Consider the following 20229-nt stretch of genomic DNA (forward strand, 5'->3'; position numbering starts at 1 on the left):
TAATTAAGTTTAGATGAGGTGGTGAGGGTGGGGACTCAGGATAGGATTAGTGCCCTCATCTGAAGACAAAGAGAGACCCCTGCTCTCTCACTTTCTTCACCACAGGAAGACACAGAAGGAAGGTGGCCTTTTGTAAGCCAGGAGGAGATCCCTAACCAGGAGTCAAATTGGTTGCCACCTTGACGCTGAGCTTTGCAAACTCCAGACTAGAAGTAAATGTCTATTATTTAAGCTAACCAGTCTGTGGCATTTTGTTAGAGTAGTGCGAGCTGAGACACTAGTACAAGTGCCTGGCACTTTCCTGTTATTAATAAACATCCTCCAAAAGAATTGATTATACAGTATTTACAAATCTTTGTTTTGATTTGAAGCTTTCACAGTTTGTAAAGTATTAACATTTTGTGTGTGAAGATCTCGAGGTAAGTATTAAAATTTCTCACTTTAAAGATGAAGAAACTGAAGCTAAGAGATAGAAAATGAATTTTTCAGAAGTCACACTGAAAATCGTGGCAAAATTGGAAATTGATTTTAGCTGAAGATTATTCCTTATTGCCTAGTACAGGGCTCGGCTTTTAGTAGGTCTTAATGTTTTTGTTGAATAAATGACTGAATGGAAGTACTTAAAAACAAAAATTATCTACATTTCAAGTTCATTGCAATTTTTTATGTGCTAAAGCTGCCTGTCTAAACCGGGGTCATGTTTACCAGTAATCACAGCAGAATTATGGGCACTTAGATAAAGTAGAGTTTGCTTAATCTAAGTGGGGACTGAATCATACTTTTATTTTCCAGATTGTCAGAGGAATTCTCTTTAATATTTTTTCTTTTATAGAGACAGGGTCTTGCTAAGTTGCCCAGGCTGTTCTTGAACTCCTGGACTCAAGAGAGCCTCGCAAAGTGCTGGGATTACAGGTGTGAGGCACGAGGCCTGGCCTGGGATCCTCTTTTCAAAAGAGGCTTATTGTGTGTGCAGTCTTCAGGGCACTTCATTCAGATGGCTAAAGCACCCTCAGCTATCTGGAAGGAGTGATTTTCCAGCAACAAACTGCTGATCAGGTTACCTGAAAAAGATGAACTCATCAATCTTTTAGTCTTGAGACCTAAAGTCCACATAAGCCACAGAACATGCTCCACCAGGAAACATGCCTCTACCCAAAGGAATACATTCCTTTGATTCCCCTAGCAGTGTAGAAGGACATCCCTTGCTCGAGTGGAAAAGGTAGTGTTGATTCAGCGAGGAGAAGGTCATGAGATGTCTTCCTAGATTTCATGTTTCAGCACTAAGAAAATTTGCTGGAGGAAGATACTTACTTGGCACTCATTCATGGCAAAGAAAATCTGATGGTGAATTACAGATGTCACTAACAAATATTTCTGATGGCACAGCCTGCTATAGTGGAAAGAAAGTAGGATGGAGATGGAAGAGACTGGGTGCTAGTTCCAACTCTGCCATTCAGCAGCAGTGTTGCTGTTACCAAGTGTCTCAGCCTTCTGGGCTGTATTCTTCTCTATACATGAGTTGGTTACACAAATAATATCAAAAGTTCCTGGCAGTTTTAAAATTCTGAATCTGTATTTTCATGAGAAATGTTTTTGGTCCACTATAATTAAAATTAAAACCCCTCCTTCATTTTTCTAAAAGGAGCTGGGTGACAATCAACATTGAAAGAGGAAGTAATTTCATTAGCATTTTGAAAATCTCAATGGCAATATTTCTTGAACAATGACTCCCACTGATGGCCTGAGTGGGCCATTGTGCCTTCTGCCAGTTAAACAGACACCACTTTATTCTTAGCAACTGTGATCCCTAATTGGAAAGGGGACTGGTCCAAAAATGTAAAAGGAAAATCACATCACAGCAAGGAAAAACAATGTGAAGCTCAAGGGCTTCGGCCACCCTGGTCACTGTTCCTCCCTTGAGCTTCTTGTTGAGGAATTTGCCCTTTGGGGACCAAAGTCCCACAATAGCTTAACTTTTAGTTTTGGGTTGTTTGAAAAGATTCCCTTTCCTGCCTTTATTGGTTAAAAAAAAAAAAAAGGGTAAAGAAGAGTCTTATTGATAGAACCAATTCCTCATCAAAGCAGTATTCCCTATGCTCCATTCTACTTGGAGTTAAACAAGCTCCATTTTCCATTTCCAAAGCATTTTGAGATAGAGTAAAGTGAAAGGAAATACATAGATTCTTTAATCAAGTTCTGAGAATAGCAGGTTCTCTAGATTTACTGAAAATATTGGCCATCAGTGCTGCTATTCCCTGTGCTTGGGAAGCTCTCTAACCAGAAGACCATGGCTCTTGCCCTTCCCCACTTAAGGGGTGTGCTGAAATTTATCTTCAGTGAGGCCTTCGTGTCCAAGCATGGGCACTACCACGCCTTCCCCCAACCTCGTTTCTTATTGCACACCCCCGACGTATTTTTCATCACAGAATGTTTCTTCCCAGAACCCTGTGAAAAATAGAATCTTTCTGGATTTTGTTTACTATTAGATCTCAAGTACCTAGAACGGTGCCTGATACACAGTATATGCCTCATACATATTTGTTGAATGATTGAATGTTGAATAGCCTTCTAATACATATTTCATGAATGGATGAATGAATTATTAAGAAAGAAAGTTCTTTGAATTTCTGCTGGTCCTTTCGTTTCTATTCTGGCAGAGCACACAAGTAAATTGACTTGCCATTTGATGCAGTTTTTCTGAAAGTCACGTACATCTAAAGTGTTCCTTACTGTTGGGGGAGATGATTACACCCTCCCCAGGAGAGGAAGGCTAGCAAACACCAAAGAGATAAGCTAGATTTGCTCTGGAGCCCTCTGGCTCTCTTACATACCACTCAGTCTTCTCTTGGTTTATCCTGGGTGTTTTTTCTTTTGTCTTGTCTTCTCTAGTAATCTCTTATCTCATATTCAGACCACTAGGCATGTTAGATGTGGGAAGAACCACATAGTCTAGTGACTTCTAAGCCTAGCTGCACCATTATAACCACTTGGAGAACTTTTATAAGTACGGATACTCAGGCCCCACCCCAGGGTATTAAATCAGAGTCTCTGGAAGTGGCCCCTATCAGAATAATTCATAAGCTCTCCCACTGAGTCTCTTGTGTATACAGAGTTGAGAATTACTGATCTATTCTCCCTTCCACCTCCAATTCAGCAAATGGGAAACTTGGACTCAAAAGTATGTATTGGTTTCCTAGGGCTGCTATAACAAATTACCACAAACTTAAAACAACAGAAATTTATTCTCTCACAGTTCTGGAGGCCAGAAGTCTGAAATCAGCAGAACTGGGCCAAAATCAAGGCATTTACACAGCTATACTCCCTCCCAGATGCTCTAGGGGACAACTTGGGTCCTTGCCTTTTCCAGCTTCTTCTGGCTGTGAGCATTCCTACTGTTGATTATCTCATGGCCCCTTCCTTCATCTCATGGCCAGCAGTGTAAGCATCTTTGAATCACTTTCTGCTCCATTTTCACATCATCATCTTCTCTCCATGTGTCTGAAATCTCCCCCTGCCTCTGTTTCATAAAGATATGTGTTGCTATGGGTTGTGTCTCCTAAAATTCATGTGTTAAAACTTAATCACCAATGTGATATTATTAAGATGTGGAACCTTTAGTGGGTGATTAAGTCATGAGGGCAGAGCCTTCATGAATGGGGTAAGGGCCCTTATAAAAGGGCTTTGAGGACTGGGTACACACCTGTCCATTCCTTCCACCATGTGAGGATACAGCATTTGTCCCCTCTGGAGGTTGCAGCAACAGGCACTACCTTGAAGGCAGAGAGAAGCCCTCACCAGACATCAAACCTGCTAACACTTTTATCAAGGACTTTCCATCCTCTGTAACTATGAGAAATAAAATTCTCTTCTTTATAAATTACCCAGTCTCCGCACAAATGGACTAAGACACTTGTGATTGCATTTAGGGTCCTCCTAGATAATCCAAGATAAACCCTCATCTCAAGAACCTTAATATAACCATACCTACAAAAATCCTTTTTTCATGTAAAGTAACTCTTACAGGTTCAAGAGATTAGGACCTGATATCTTAGGGGGCTATTATTCAGCCTCCTACTGGTGTTCAGGGATCAGTCCCAGATTACACAGCTGATACTAGCACGGTAAGATGGTACCAGGTTTCTGCTTCCCACTGGAAGCCTCTTTGACTAATTGTACATTAAATGACCTACACAGAGTGAGTGTCACCTTGCAATTTTTGCCTTATGATGTAGCAAAAGTTTCTCCACTATGAATTAAGTATCGACCAGATATTCAAGTAGGTATAATACTTTTAAGAGTCAACATATATCTTTCCCCCAGTCCATTTCTCTTGAACCTGAAGTCTGAAGCCCTTCCTATTATCAGACATCTAAACATGTGTTATCCATTAACTAGAGGAATGTCAACACAGAGGATCAGAGAAGAGTGCACTCAAACTCTTGACTCTTTAGCTTTGAAAAACTTGGAAATAACTGGAAGATTATTTGGTCCAGTGTAACTTCTCCAGACCTTCCCTGCTTGAGACTAGATGAAGATTCCATAGTATAGAGAAGAAAGAGAAGGGAGGAGTGGCATGGATAAATTAAAGTAACAATGCAGTCCTGAGCAAGGAACATCTAGAGCTTACATCAGGAAGCAGGATGGGGACCAGTCACTGTTCCCAGAACATCTACTCTGGACAGGTCCTCCCATCCTCAGCCTTCTCTACACATACTGATCATCCAGTAGAATGGGACCTAATTGTGCCTCACATTTAGTCAGTCTTCCTCTGACCCACTCTATGTGGACAACACAGTCTCCATGAGAAGGATATGAAGGAATACTGGAGAATGTCCTGAACACCTGAATGGTTGGAGACAGTAGCAGGGCCAGAAGTGGTAGCTAAAGTGCCCAGTGGGAGAGTGGTGAAATATACTTTCCATTACACAAAGAACTAGTATTTGTATAGTGCTTTACAATTTATAAAATGTTTTCTGTGCATTTTGATGAGTCCCACTATATTATGAGATTCTGTTACTAAATCTGAGATATTACATACAGCTAGTGCATGGCCAAGTGGAGCCAAGTTCTGCTTGACCTGTGATTCTTGGCTTTTCCTACCAACTCTCTGGTTTGCCCCTGTGGAAGTGCAGAAATTCCATCAGCTAGATGCCCTGGGATGCTCCTGTGACTCTGAGGAATTCAGAGTTTGAGGTCCAGGGTCAACAGCCTTTCAATTTGTCTGCAAGAAGACTCAGAACCCAGGGTCAATTTCTGTTAAGGGTTTATCTTGTTCTTCAGACTAAGTACAATAACAAAGGATCAAGTTGGAATTTGTACGGGCAGAGAAAGCAGGCAAGACTGAGTAGCTTTTACATATTCAGTTTACATGGGAATTAGAGTAATGGTAATAAAGACATCTTTAGAAAAATAAATCATGTATGCAGAAGAAGCAACAAAATATAGTCTTGGAATAAAATCACTGCCCTTGAGAGTAGGATACTTTGAAACTAGCAGTGGTAACTGATATGGTTTGGCTGTGTTCTCACCCAAATCATATCTTGAATTGTAGTTTCCATAATCCCCATGTGTTGTGGCAGGGACCCAGTAGGAGGTAATTGAATCATGGAAGCAGTTTCCCCCATGCTATTCTCATGATAGCGAGTGAGTTGTCATGAGACCTGATGGTTTTATAAGGGGTTCCCCCCTTTGCTCAGTTCTCATTTTTCTCCTTCCTGCTGCCATGTGAAGAAGGAAATGTTTGCTCCCCCTTCTGCCATGATTGTAAGTTTCCTGAGGCCTCCACAGCCATGCTGAACTGTGAGTCAATGAAATGTCTTTCTTGATAAATTACCCAGTCTTGGATATGTCTTTATTAGCAGCATGAGAATGAACTAACGCAGTACAAATCTCATGTCCTCATATTTTAAAACACAACTATGCCTTCCCAACTGTCCCTCAAAGTCTTAACTCATTCCAGCATTAACCCAAAAGTCCAAGTCCAAACTCTCATTTGAGACAATGTGTATTAGTCAGAACTCTTAACGAATAGGAAAGATGTATATATAAGGGGAGTTTATTAAGTCTCTCCTTACACAATCACAAGGTAAGGTCCCACAATAGACCATCAGCAAGCTGAGGAGCAAGGAAGCCAGTCTGAGTCTCAAAACTGAAGAGCTTGGAGTCCGATGTTAGAGGGCAAGAAGCATCCAGCACAAGAGAAAGATGTAGGCCAGAAGGCTAAACCAGTCTAATCTTTCCACGTTCTTCTGCCTGTTTCTATTCTGGCTGCACTGGCAGCTGATTAGATTGTGCCCATCCAGATTGAGGGTGGATCTGCCTTTCTCAGTCCACTGACTCAAATGTTAATCTCCGTTGGTAACACCCTCACAGACATATCCAGGAACAAAACTTCGCATCCTTCAATCCAATCAAGTTGACACTGAGTATTAACTTTCCACCTATGAGCCTATACAAACACAATTGTGAATTTAGGAATACCACTTATGTTCTTTCTGCTCTTCTTACCTCACATCTATAAAATGGAAATGATACATAATCTACCAGGAAAAAATATAAAGAATATAGAAAAAGAGAATAGTACAATGTGAATGCAATGTTGCAGTATATCTTAAAATAGGGGAATCTGCAATGTATGTGTGATGGGTTGAATTATGTACCCTACCCCCAAGTATATATATTGAAGTCTTAAATCCTCAGCATCTCAGAATATGACCTTATTCAAACGGGTCATTTGGAAACAGGGTCTCTGCAGATGTAGTTAGGTAAGATGGAGTCCTACTGGATAGGGTGAGCCCCTAATCCAATATGACTGGTGTCCTCATAAAAAGGGAGAAATTTGGACACAAACACATATGCAGGAAGAAAGCTTTGTAAGGTTGGATTTATGCTGCCATAAGGCAAGGAACTACCAGACACTAGAAAACAGGACCACAGAAAATCATTCCCCAGATCCTGCAGAAAGAGCATGGCCTTGTCAATACTTGATCTTGGGCTTCTAAACTCCAAAGCTGTAAGACAATAAATTCCTGCTGTTGGAGCCACTTAGTTTGCAGACCTTTGTTACAGCAACCCTAACAAACTAATATATAGTGTCCCTGAAATGGTGTTCCTGTAATGAGGAATACCCGGACATAACATTTTTGTCATCATTTCATGAGAGAGATTCCACAATTCAGTTAAAAATCTAGATAGTGAACATATAAACATCCTAGTAAAGATCAGGAAGAAAGCGTCTTTTTTAATATGCAAACTTCTTAATTTTTACAGATGAAATTGAATATTAGGGATGTAATATCATTTTTCAAGGTCCTCTAAGGACTATAGTTAAATGTGTCAAATTATTGGGCCCCAGAGGGGAGCTGATTGAAAGCCTCTTCTATTGTAAGGGGGAAGTGGCATATAGATATGTGCTTTGTTCATTCATTCAATTATTACTCATAAAACTTTTTGAACATATTGATTACATAAGGTCTTGCCTCCTCTTCAGAATAGTGAACGTTTTAATGGTAAGAAATTTGTGGTCAGAAGCTGCTGACTATCATTTATCCTCACATTTGGGCATCCTGAGTACCGACAGTAAGGAGGGCAGGATAAATCACTGTATCCTATTTCCTTTCCTCTTCTCCTTACTTCCTTTTAAAATTCAATATTTTTTATTTCCCCCTCATACCTTACCCTAGATTTAGATAAGAGGAACCCTGGTCATAGGACTCCATATCAGAAAGTTTCACCTAGCACAAAAACAGTTCAGGCCCCAGCCAAACACTCCTCCATATCTCGGTCCTGGGTGGGATAATATTGGAGATGGATATTAGAATATGGAAAGAAATTGACTGGTAGAACTCTTACGTAAGAATAAGATAAATTAATGAATTTTACAGATAGCATGAAGTCAATAGATTTTGCATAGTGAGACATGGTTTCCAAGTAGGGACAAGGCACTATTCAGAAATTCTTACAATATTGGCAACATTGAGATCAATTCAGAGAAATATTTTGCAATATGATAAATTCATATTACTTTTAATGTGTTCAAATGTAAGTTGAGATCTCTGCTGTCCAATATAGTAGCCACTAGTCAAAAGCGTCTGATTAAATTTAAACGAACTAAAATTAAACAAAATAAAACATTCAGGTCCTCAGTCATATCACATTTCGAATACTTAACTGCCGCATATGGAGAGAAACTACCGTATTAGACAGTTCAAATCCAGAACATTTCTATCATTGAAGAAAATTTTACTGGACAACACTGATCTGGATGTAACAAGTGTGAAGCATGATACTAATTCTTTACATCAGCCATTACATTGGTACTAAAGCTGAAATTGTAAATAATTTTATTTTTACAAAAAATATTTAATATAGTTTAACAAATCCTCAAAAAACTAAATAAAAATATTCAGCTTTATTGAAGTAATTCAGAGACCACTGACAGCAGGCCTAGGATAATGGCACAAACCTGGTAGATTAAAAAAATTGTCAAAGTAGAATGTTGACTGAAATACAGAAATATTTTCCATACTCTGAAGGATACATATTTTTCATTTATTTTCTCAACTATGCCTATAGAAATGACATTGGGATCAATTCAGAGATCATACATATTTTTTTCTGGATTTAGGCAAAGGAGAGATGTCTTAATGAAACATATCAAGTATGACATCATAACCACTCTCAGATACCCACTAAGAACACTGACTAAATGCCTTCAACTAAATTGAGTTCCAATAGGACGTAAGATTCACTAGAAGAGAAAAATGGAATATGTTTATCTTAAGAAATACTACAGAATTCGAATATTTTTTAAAGAGGTGATAAAATGCAATTGTGCCTTATTTATGTGATAAAATTAAAATTTTAATGATATTTCTGTGGTTATAGTTTGTGACCTCATTAAAATATTTTAACATGATATGTAAAATAATAATTAATTTCTGAATCTAAATATTGTTTAAAGAATTCATTGACAATTCCAATTGCTTATTGCCTCAGAATTTCTCCTAATTGAAATTAATTTTTAAAAACTAAGAACTACAGTGACTCAAGAGAAGTGTATGTAATTTGGCTTTACTGTCAATTGTACACAAATTATGAGAATCTCTTTAACAACATAGTTATGTGCTGAAATAAAGGTAAAAAATATTTATGTGAATGGAATATATAATAGTTAAAACATTTTATGTCTTTAGAACTCATCCTAACATTGACATCTTTCCAATAGAGCACCCCAACTTGAATTAAATTTCAGTTTTCATATTTTCATTGATACCACGCTGGCTTCCAGTCATTTAAAATAAATGATGTTAGAAATCTTTTCCAATTTTGTCATTATGAAGGTATACTTTTCAAGGAAGGACAATAGAACGTATTTTAATGAGGAGTGTGTTAGTTTGGTTTATTCCTTTAAAATATATGGTAAACTCTTTAGATACAATAAGTGGGCCTCAATTTGTCACCTTTGGTCTAGGAATAATAAGAGTAGACCTGACCTGGCTATCCTTCTAGAGGAAGTAAAAATTAGTTTTTACACAGAGTAGTTAGAATCTCCTGTTTCTGGCCCTCAGGGAGTTCACCGGGATGAATGCGTGGATTCTAGTTCAACTTTATGGCTCACTCACCACAGCCACATAGTCCCAGACACTTGGGAGTTGGAAATATTTAGAGAAGGGCAGACTGTGTTTGCAATGTGTTATACTGTAATTTAGTGGATACTGACCAGTCTCACAACATCGCTACAAATACAGAATAAGAGAAGGACGGACCATTAAGCTGTGGTTTGAGGGATTTCATTGACACACCAGGAAACATGTATTTGGCAGCAGATTATTCTTAAACCTTGCAATGGTTGATTGAGACCAATAGTGAGAGCCTCTGCCTTCTCTTCCTTTGGGCTACAGTTGAATTTCTCCAATATGAATGTAATGACCCAGGTTTAGCCTTGTCTAAAAGTGGAGGAGTGGGGCATACAATGATATACAGTCCTTAGAGCTCTAGAAGGTTAGGATTTCATGGCCTGCTGTTTAATCATTACACAATCACACATAACTGCAACTCAAAGGCAGGAAATGAGTTTTACCACAATTTCCGAGCAAGTAAGGAAATGGTCTGCACGGGCTGCAAGGAACTGTGCTCTTGCTGTTTTGCATTCTTGCTGAATGCCTAAGGGAGCCCTCTCACACATGGACCACTGGTAGAGGAGGAGGAGGGCTTTGAATTCTGTTTTGCCAGTGATATACTCCATTGTGAATGACCACTAAGAGGTCCGGCCTGAATTATGCTCATATAAGACGAAGTTGCAACATGTTGTAGTAAGGAGCAGCTTCCTGAGTCATGTATCCTAAGTGAAAGCCACCTCATCCTGGGCTGACCGTCCATCCCAGGCCCAGCCTGTACCAGCAGTCACAGGGGAGGGTCATTAATGGAGCAGTCTGCTTGAAAGGGCTCCTGGCTCAGGTTTCCCAACAGCAGCTGCTTGTCATGTAGGCATCTGAAACCTTTGAATGGAGTATGTGAGATGTCTGTCTGACTTACAAGAAAAGCTCTGCAGCTCTGAACTCAGGGAATGAAATGGATTTGGAAGAGAGCAAGAAATGGCAGAGGCCACTAGATAAAAGGAACAGGCATCTGTGGCTGGGCTGAGATAACAGAAAGAGAAGCATACTTTTTTTTTTTTAATAGAACCACTTCAAATTAGTATTAAACATATATATATATCTGGGGGAAATGCTTGCGATGATGGCTGTCCAAAGTGAAGGTCTGGAGTCCCTTACGATGTAAGCTTCATGAAGGAAAAGATTGTTCATCCCTGCAATGCCAGGGCCTGTAAGATTGCTGGGTGTGTAGGTGGTACTCACTAAGTATTGTTGAGTTAACCAGTCAGTGGATGGCTCAATACATCTATACATTTCATGAGAGTCCACATGGCCTAAGTGGAAAGAGCTTGAAGACTGGAAACAGACATTTACAAATTTGAGATTAGCTCCTTCTTTTTGTGTGTGATTGCAATGCTTTTAGCCTCAATTTAAAAAATATTTTAGATGTGTTTAATAATAATCACCTTGCTTGGTTGGGTGAGAATCAAATGAAGTGTCATATTAAGTTCCAGGTATATGTTTACATTGAGGATTTAATTCTCTTAAGTTCTTTATTTCTTTTCCTGGAGTTGGGGAAGTGTAGTTTCAATAGAACAACCCACAGAATCTGCTTCTTATTCCCAAAATTATTCAATACTTAGAAACAAGGCAAAGACAGTTGTGTGTCCTTTCAGTGTCATTCTGAAGCACTGTATAATAGATTTACCCGAAGACGATTTAATAATTGAGGCAAATATGCCTGTATTTGCTATCCTATTTATTATAAATCAGAGCCCTGATGCTGTAATGTCACATTTTAACTTGTAGGTTTTTGTCCAGTAGACATGCAAATAATTTCTGTCTAGTAGAAAACGTAACTGCAGAGGACAGTTTACTAGTTTTATATAGAATATTTTAGTTGAATATTCTTTCTTTAATCCCTTATTTCTTTCCAGACATTTTATTTGAATGTTCTTTCTTTAATCCTTATAAATTCTCTGTTGCTTAAATGCTCTTTGATAATATTTTATGATTTCACCAATTCCTTCTGAAGTTAATATAAATTAATCATTATATATTGTATGTGAGTCATGTTTTTATCCTTTCGAATATTATATTTTGCTAGTACTTAGTGATTTCCATTTTTTGCTAGCAATACCTATAACATATTAGATACTCAACATAAGTTTGTTGAAAAAAATGAGTGAATGAATACATGAAAGCGTGAGTCACAAAAGGAAGGCTGAGTGAGCCCTGAGTCCTGTTAGCTTTGGACCCTACCTCCTCTCTAAGAGCTTCATTGGCAACTTCAGATCCAGTCTTTCCGCTTCATACCAGCTGCACAGAAAGTTTGGTTTAAACCTAAGCATTATGTCAGTGTGAAGAGAAGTTGGGTGCACTCTACACAGTGGAGTGTACTATCAGCAGAGTTCATGCTGTTCTACGATGCTTAGCTTGGATAGGAAGCCTCCATCTGCCCTTGGATGCGGCCGCTGATGTTAATTCAGTCTAGGCATTGATGGCTGAAGCTCTGTGTTTTCAACTGTTTAATACCTAGCACCTGGTTCATCTCTTCACCCCTCTTCATTCTGATTCACGATTTCCTCCATATCTCTACTTTTTGCTCTGTGTTTCCACCTTGGAGGGTATCCTACCTGTATCTCTCGACAATTCCTAGTGCCAACATTTGGGCATTTAAACTCTTTACTTGACACTCTCATAATTTCTTCATGTATAGCCACATTTTCCATTTTTTATTTTTATGTTTTTAAAAAGATATATTTGTGTCAGTGATTCGTTAGGGATTGTGTTCTGCTCCATGTCATGACAACTTGAAAATATGGTACCTTAACAATTCAGGGATCTATTTCTCTTTCCTATAAATAGAAGTGCTGAGAGGGACAGTTTGGACTTAATTTTGTAGCTGAACAACACTCCCAGCAACTCAGGTTTCTTCTGTGTTTCCACGGAGACTCCTTTGGCATGGGGTTTTTATTTTCAAAAATGTTTGGTGATTGTAAAATGAATGCTCCTTTTCCAGTGTCAAGTTCACAATCTACATAGTATAAGGGACAGAGGGAAAGGGCACAGCACATATTTTAGTTAAGTGTGTCTTTTTTTATGGAGCTTTCCTTCAATCCCCTCCTAGTGATTTCCATTTACATCTCCTCAGCCACACTGTGTGATGTAGCTACCCTTAGCCACAGTGGAAGCTGGGACAAAGCCAGCTACCCTGAACCAAATCTTGGTTCTCTTACTAAGGAAAAAGTGGAAGCCAAATATGGGGTGGGTATCTAGTCATGTTCACCTTAAATTTTTTATATTTATTTTAATACATTTCATTTTGGCCGTCTGTCTGGGATATCTCTCAAAATTTATAATTATGTGAGAAACAAAGAAATATTTTTATGCCATTGTTTTAAGTCAAATGACTTGACAGTGTCAGAATGGATAAATTGGGGCATTGAGAAATAACATAACAATCAGACATTCAGACATATTACGCAAATTGGAGTTGAATCCTAATCATGCAGTTTACAGGCTATGTAACATTGGACAAATTTGATGAAGTCTCACTTATCTTAATCTCTAAAATGGGAATAAAAGAATAGCAATGTCTAGGCATGGGTTTCTTAGAAAACAGAGTCTATGACAGAGTTCATCTATTAAGGCTTTTTGGAGGGTCCAGTGTCAGGGCAGCTAGAATGGGAGTGAAATGAGAAGAATTAGAATATTTAATGAGGTTTCACAAATTTGTAACAGAGTATTAGAATTCTGAGAGAATTTCTTTCCTACTGGGATTAAAATGTTATTTATGTTATGAAATTATGGTAATTGTAGTTTGAGTTTACTTTTTAATCCTCTCATTAACAACAACAACAAAAAAAGGAAAATTGATATCTCTGTGTTTCCTGGGTTGCTTCCTAGTTTTTAGAAATGACTTGATCTCTAAGACTTATTTTTCACCTAATATTATAATTATAGGGAGATGAGATGTTTGTTTACTTTAAAAGACTCAAGTAAAAAGCAAAAAACCCCATTAAAAAGTGGGCAAAGGACATGAACAGACACTTTTCAAACGAAGACATGTATGTGGCTAACAAACATGAAAAAATACTCAATACCCCTAATTATTGGAGAAATACAAATCCAAACCACAATGAGATACCATCTCACACCAGTCAGAGTGGCTATTACTAAAAAAAATTAAAAATAACACATGCTGGCAGAGTTAAGGAGAAAAGGGAACACTTATATACTGCTAGTGGGAGTGTAAATTAGTTCAACCACTGTGGAAAGCAGTGTGGTGATTCCTCAAAAAACTAAAAACAGAACTACCATTCAACCCAGCAATCCCATTACTGGGTATATACCTGATATGGTTTGGCTGTGTCCCCACCTAAATATCAATTTGAATTGTACCTCCTAGGATTCCCACGTGTTGTGGGAGAAACCCAGGGGAAGGTAACTGAAACATGGGGCCAGTCTTTCCCATATTATTCTCATGATAGTGAACAAGTCTCATGAGATCTGATGTGTTTATCAAGTTCTTTCTTCTTTTGCTTCTTCCTCATTTTTCTCTTGTCACCCCCATGTAAGAAGTGCCTTTTGCCTCCTGCCATGATTTGGAGGCCTCCCCAGCCATTTAGAACTCTAAGTCCAATTAAGCCTCTTTTTCTCCCCAGTTTCAGGTATGTCTTTATCAGCAGCATGAAAATGTACTAATACAGTAAATTGGTAGAGTGGGGCATTGCTGAAAATATGCCTGAAAAGGTGGAAGTGACTTTGGAACTGGGTAAGAGGCAGAGGTTGGAACAGTTTGGAGGGCTCAGAAGAAGATAGGAAAATGTGGAAAAGTTTGGAAACTCCTAGAGACTTGTTGAATGACTTTGACAAAAATGCTGATAGGGATATGAACAATAAGTTCCAGGCTGAGGTGGTCTACTATAAAGACACACGCACACGTATGTTTAGTGCAGCACTATTCACAATAGCAAAGACTTGGAACCAACCCAAATGCCCATCAATGATAGACTGGATAAAGAAAATGTGGCACATATACACCATGGATACTACGCAGAATGAGTTCATGTCCTTTGCAGGGACATGAATGAAGCTGGAAACCATCATTCTCAGCAAACTAACGCAGGAACAGAAAACCAAACACTGCATATTCTCACTCATAAGTGGGAGTTGAACAATGAGAACATGGACACAGGGAGGGGAACATCACATACAGGGTCCTGTTGGGGGGTTGGAGGCAAGGGGAGAGAGAGCATTAGGACAAATACCTAATGCATATGGGGCTTAAAACCTAGATGATGGGTTGATAGGTGCAGCAAACCACCATGGCACATGTATCCTATGTAACAAACCTACACGTTCTGCACATGTATCCCAGAACTTAAAGTAAAATTAAAAAATTAAAAAAAAAAAGATTTCCAAAACTTGCTATCATTAAATGAAAGCTGTTCATGAAAGACATCGTACAAGCAAACCCTTTTATTTTGTTAATATTCTAGTTAACTTCAACTTTTAGTAGCTCCCAGGATAAAGGAAGGGAAACTACCTCTTCACCATTAAAAAAAAACAAAACTATGTGGTCTATGACAAAGGTACATGTAATATCACCAAACAAGTACAGTGCCTGGAATATATAGGCACATACGGCACATACAGTGCTCATATGTTTGTGGAATGAATTTATCTGCTGGTTCCTTCATGTCTCCTGTCTTTGACTGGTCAAGCCTCACTTGCAGGACTTTAACTCTCCAATATTTCACACATTTGTAGAATAAATGAAAAAAACATAGGCCTGGTTTGAGCATCTACAGTAATTTTACATTATCAGACATAATCTTTTATAATCCTATGGGTATTCAACGAGAACATTATGTGAAACTTAAAACAATTTTTTAATATCATTAAGGAATAACAGGATTGAACTGTGGCAGTAACTATAAAGCTAACTTTCTAAAAGAGCCTCACACGCACTTCACATTCTCTTAGGAGGGTGAATTAAAGATGAAAGGGTCAATAGATTTTTTTTTAATTCTCTTTCCCGCAACAGATGACAGGCTTTGTTCAAAACAATAGCTGAGAAACGATACTCAATCCGGAAGAACACAACTGTCAGAGGAAAAGTAATAAGCCAATTGTCAAATTGAAAAAATGACAACTGATTGTGACACTGCTTTATATCTCATAAAGTAATGATAAGTTGGTATTAAATTTCCAATGGAAAGGTGAGATGTCTACAAATGTAGTGGTATCACTGAAGCTGGTTTCCAGTTCCTCGTGACTATCTGTTTTTTGAACTTTATTTAGGCCACCTTCAGCATTCAGAATGTGTGGCAATTAGTTTTAAATGTAGTACTGATTTTTTTCCCCCTCTGGAAAAGTAGCTTGAGCTGGAAGGCAGCAACTGAACAAATATTTGAAGTTGATGAAAAGGTGGTGAGTAGACGAGGAAATTCATCTAGACTTCAAAAAGATTGTTAGGGCATCAGTTGATGTGAGTATATTTTAAACAAAGGTGCATGTGGGAATGCAGGAGGGGCCACCTTTTAACTTGGTCGACATAATTGAGTTGTGAATACTTTCCTGTATTCCAAGACATAGGAATATATACATGGAATTTTCAGATATGTGCTCTTCCAACTTGATATCACTCAGCTCAATGAACAGCCGTGAGAAAATCCAGGCTCAAATGGACTTCCAGCTATTTATGCCATGTAGACCTAACTAGTGCTTCTTATTCTGTTCTGTGGCCACAGCTCTGTGTGGATAATAGTTCAAGACATTTCACACTGTTGAAGTCGCCTGTGGAGAGTTCTCTGTCTTTACAGTTAAGTATCAGTAGCACCCCTTGGTTATATTGCTTGCAAAATTACAGTGATGATTAGGTAACCATGTTTCATCTTTGATTTATCTCCAAGTAAATCATGTGTTTATAGACAAGAACATTTTTTGAGACACCCCTTACTTGTTCAATTTCTCCATTCTTATTTGTTTCAAGGTAATACACATTTGGTACAGCACTTAAAATGAGCACATATTATTTTTTCATTTGGAAAATAATACACATTCATTATGAAAGAAGGTTCTAAAAATCACCTATATTCACATTACTCAAGTGATGATCACTGTTAACTATTTGAGTAGATGATCTTTCACTTTCTTTTAAAAAAATGAATAGTTTATTTTTTATATAGTTGTTAACATACTGAATATACAAGTTTGGGCAGGACTCTGAACTAGATCTTAATGATTCATATCAATGAGTAACAGAAAATAGAAACTGAGGTAAGTGAAAAACAAAGACAGATCAAAACTGTCACTCTAATCAATGGTTCAACTTCTTCTTCCATCAAATCTTCTCTTAAAAGGACTTCAATTTCAATTACTTTTTTAAATAAAGGATTTACGAGGTTATTGTGATTGTTTTTTGGGTTATCTCTTGCAATTTTTCTAACAAATATAATAAGCAGCAGTCATCCACCCTTTAATATTAATTGAGTTGGGGCTAGACACCAGGTGTCTGAACTCCATGGCAATGTTCTTTCTGTTACATCATGATTCCACCCTTGGGATTTGCTTGGCTGCACATACTCTAGTGAATCTGCCCTTGCCATAACTGTCTTAGTTGTCTTATGTGGCATCCAGACTCGGGTAAGCTACAGAGGTATTGGAGACTTGGTCCAGACTCTAAGGGTCTGGCCTGGATCCCAAGTCCAGAGGTTATCTGGGAAGTTAGTGGTTTGTTCTGGTGTGCCTGCAGTATGAACCTTTGAGTATCTGAAAAGCAGACATTTTGGTTGGAATCTTTGTTCCATCAATCCTACTTGTGTGACTTTTGAAAAATTCCTAACCTCTCTTAGCCTTAGTTTTATGATCAGTAAAATGGAGACAATCCATTTTATCTCTTAGAGCATATTTTTATCTCATTAAATATAATCACACATGCGTATCACTGTCCACTGATAGGATCAACTGGTAGAAAGTACCCATCACATATTAGTAGGAGAAACCCAACTCACTACTGAGAAGACTTAAACCCTTGTTGAGGATTCTGCTGAGAAACAGCCTCGTCTCCTAGAGATACTTCGAACTATGGGTCTCAGATAACCTGACTTAGCACTTAGCCTTGCATAAATGGAGAGATGGGGATATAGGAGTCTGGTTAGAAAAAAGAATGGAGGTAACCCAACAATATACTTATTGCTTTTCAAAGACCTTTACACAACAGTGACCCACCATATTTGTCTTTGAACCTCAAGTACCCAAGCATTTACTGAGTGACTACTATGTGCCAAAACCCTTCTAAATATGAGTGATGCCCTTATGAAAATAATAGTTTGTCAAATGAATCTGTGAATGGAGGGGGTGACTTGTGCACGTTGTAAGGGCATGTTGTGAAAACAACTTTTATCTTATTTTTTTCCTCTTTCTGCTCTTCAGTTTGGACCAATTTGTAAACAATCTTATTCAGACTCAACTGATATTATTAATTCTAGGATCTGAACTCAAATTTCCCTGGCTCCACATATGTTTCTTCTTTTACTGTAAAGACTTACCGTGCCTCCACATTTATGGCAGCCTCAGAAGGGACTCAGTAAATGTCTTATGAATGCTACACTCAAAAAGCAGAGGGGACAAGACCAAATGTAAGAAACAACAGTGACTAACGTAAGACAGTATATTGATTTCTAAGTATATCCCCTCATAAGAATGAGGGACATTGCATAACTAAATTCCCTAGGGAATTGAGGTAATACTCTGCAAAGCTTAATATAATTTTGATTTTCATCATCTTTTCTGAGAAATCATATCCTAGAACATTATATTATTTTCTGCATTTTTAACCAGATAACTCTAAACATATTTTACCTTTGTTCAAGTGTTTGGGCATCCTTACTTTGCTATGTCCTTCTAGGACTTCAGTGTTTCTGTCTCTCTCTTTCCTCTATGCCTAGATCTCAACCATTCTTTCTGTTGTGTTTGCCATTGTTTCTTCCCCTTCCTTTCTCCCATTCCTTTCTTTTCCCTTCTTGATTTCTTCTTTCCTGTTTGCTGCTGCTAATATTTTTGGCCTAAAAATCAGACGTCTGAATGAGTTAACATTTTAGCCAAGGTCTTGTATCCACAGAGTAAAGAACAAGTTTTAATAAAGGTGTTATTAATTCCTTTTTTGCCAAAGTTCATGTATTTTCCCATTTACTTCAATTATGGTATTTTAGGGAACTAGAAAGAAAGCTTAACCAGGGATAAACTCAACTCCAGGTAAGTGAATGTGATACTCACTTCTTCAAGAGTGGCAAGTATTTAAGAATAGACAGAGGTAGTAAAGGTGGAGTGGTCAGGGCTGGAGACAGGACTCTGGAAGAATTAGATCAGGGAATTCTAGAGATTGGAAAGAGGAGGAGAATGACAGGAAGCAATGCCTGAGAGGAAGAAAGAGTAAATGTCAGGAGGGAAAGGGAAACAAACTGCCTCATGTTATGCATCCGCTATAGCTGACTGTTTCATGTAGTCCTCAGAGTAAAGTTGTGTAGTTACTATGCCATTTGTATACCCTCCTGCCCCATCTACGTTCTACTCTCTACCCTTCTTTTTTCTTCATCTTGTCCTCTAGCTTCCTGTGGAGTTCAGTTAATGGCACTGGAAGGCAACTGGAAGGTGAGAGGAGAGTGAAGTCCACAAATACGGCAGAAATATCTATTTTTCTGGGTCACTGTGGGTTGGCTGCATTCCTTTCTCAAAATGTCCCACTCCTGTTGAGCCATCTTCCCCATACAGCTCTCTTCCAGTCACTGTTCTTTCACCTGCCCCTTCAAGCCTTGATGTAATTGCTACACATTGTTGGTTCCCCAAAAACTACTCTTGTCTTTGTAAATTGATCTTGAATCGAATTCTCTTCAATCAGCAAACTTGGTTGTGTCATCAGTATCCTGCTGTTACCATGACGGACCCAGGCACCATTTATTTTGTTGTAAATGGGATAAGTGAGTTATAGAGATTTTTATGTAACATACTCACCCTCATACAACTAGCAATAGTTGGTTCTGGGATTTTTAACCCAGATCTGTCCAGTGCTCCAGTGCCTGTTTCTTTTGCATAACACTAATCTGTGTGAATATTTATGGGAAAGTTAGATAACTAGTGTTCTTAGCTGAGAAGAATACCATTATGGGATAAACAAAGAAAAAAAATAGATGCTATAAACACTCCTTGACTTCCTACCCTGGGCAAGATGCTGAACCTATAGGATGATGAGATATTAGACTTGGGATGGCCCTTCTTGGCAAGCAGTTTTCACGCAGTGTTTAAGGGAGTCCTAGCAGTTCCACATAAAAGCCTCTGAAATTTGCGCGAGGAACAAATGAGATATTGGGATGGCTTTTGATTTCCTCATCTACTTCATCAAGAGCTGATATACTTTAATTCATTTTTTTGCTCTTTTTTCTTCATGTTCACCAAAGAAAATCATGAGAACTAAGGTCCTAAGATTTTCCTTGATTTCTTCTTAAGATGAGACTATCTTATCCCATAGGATTGTTGGTGCTATTGGTCAGATGGCATATATAAAAAACCTGGTTCTCAATAAGTGTACCTTTCTTTTGTATTTCTGTTCTTTTTTAGTACATCCAGA

Source organism: Trachypithecus francoisi, unplaced genomic scaffold, assembly GCF_009764315.1.
Source record: "Trachypithecus francoisi isolate TF-2019V2 unplaced genomic scaffold, Tfra_2.0 Lachesis_group7, whole genome shotgun sequence".
Classification (NCBI taxonomy): Eukaryota; Metazoa; Chordata; class Mammalia; order Primates; family Cercopithecidae; genus Trachypithecus; species Trachypithecus francoisi.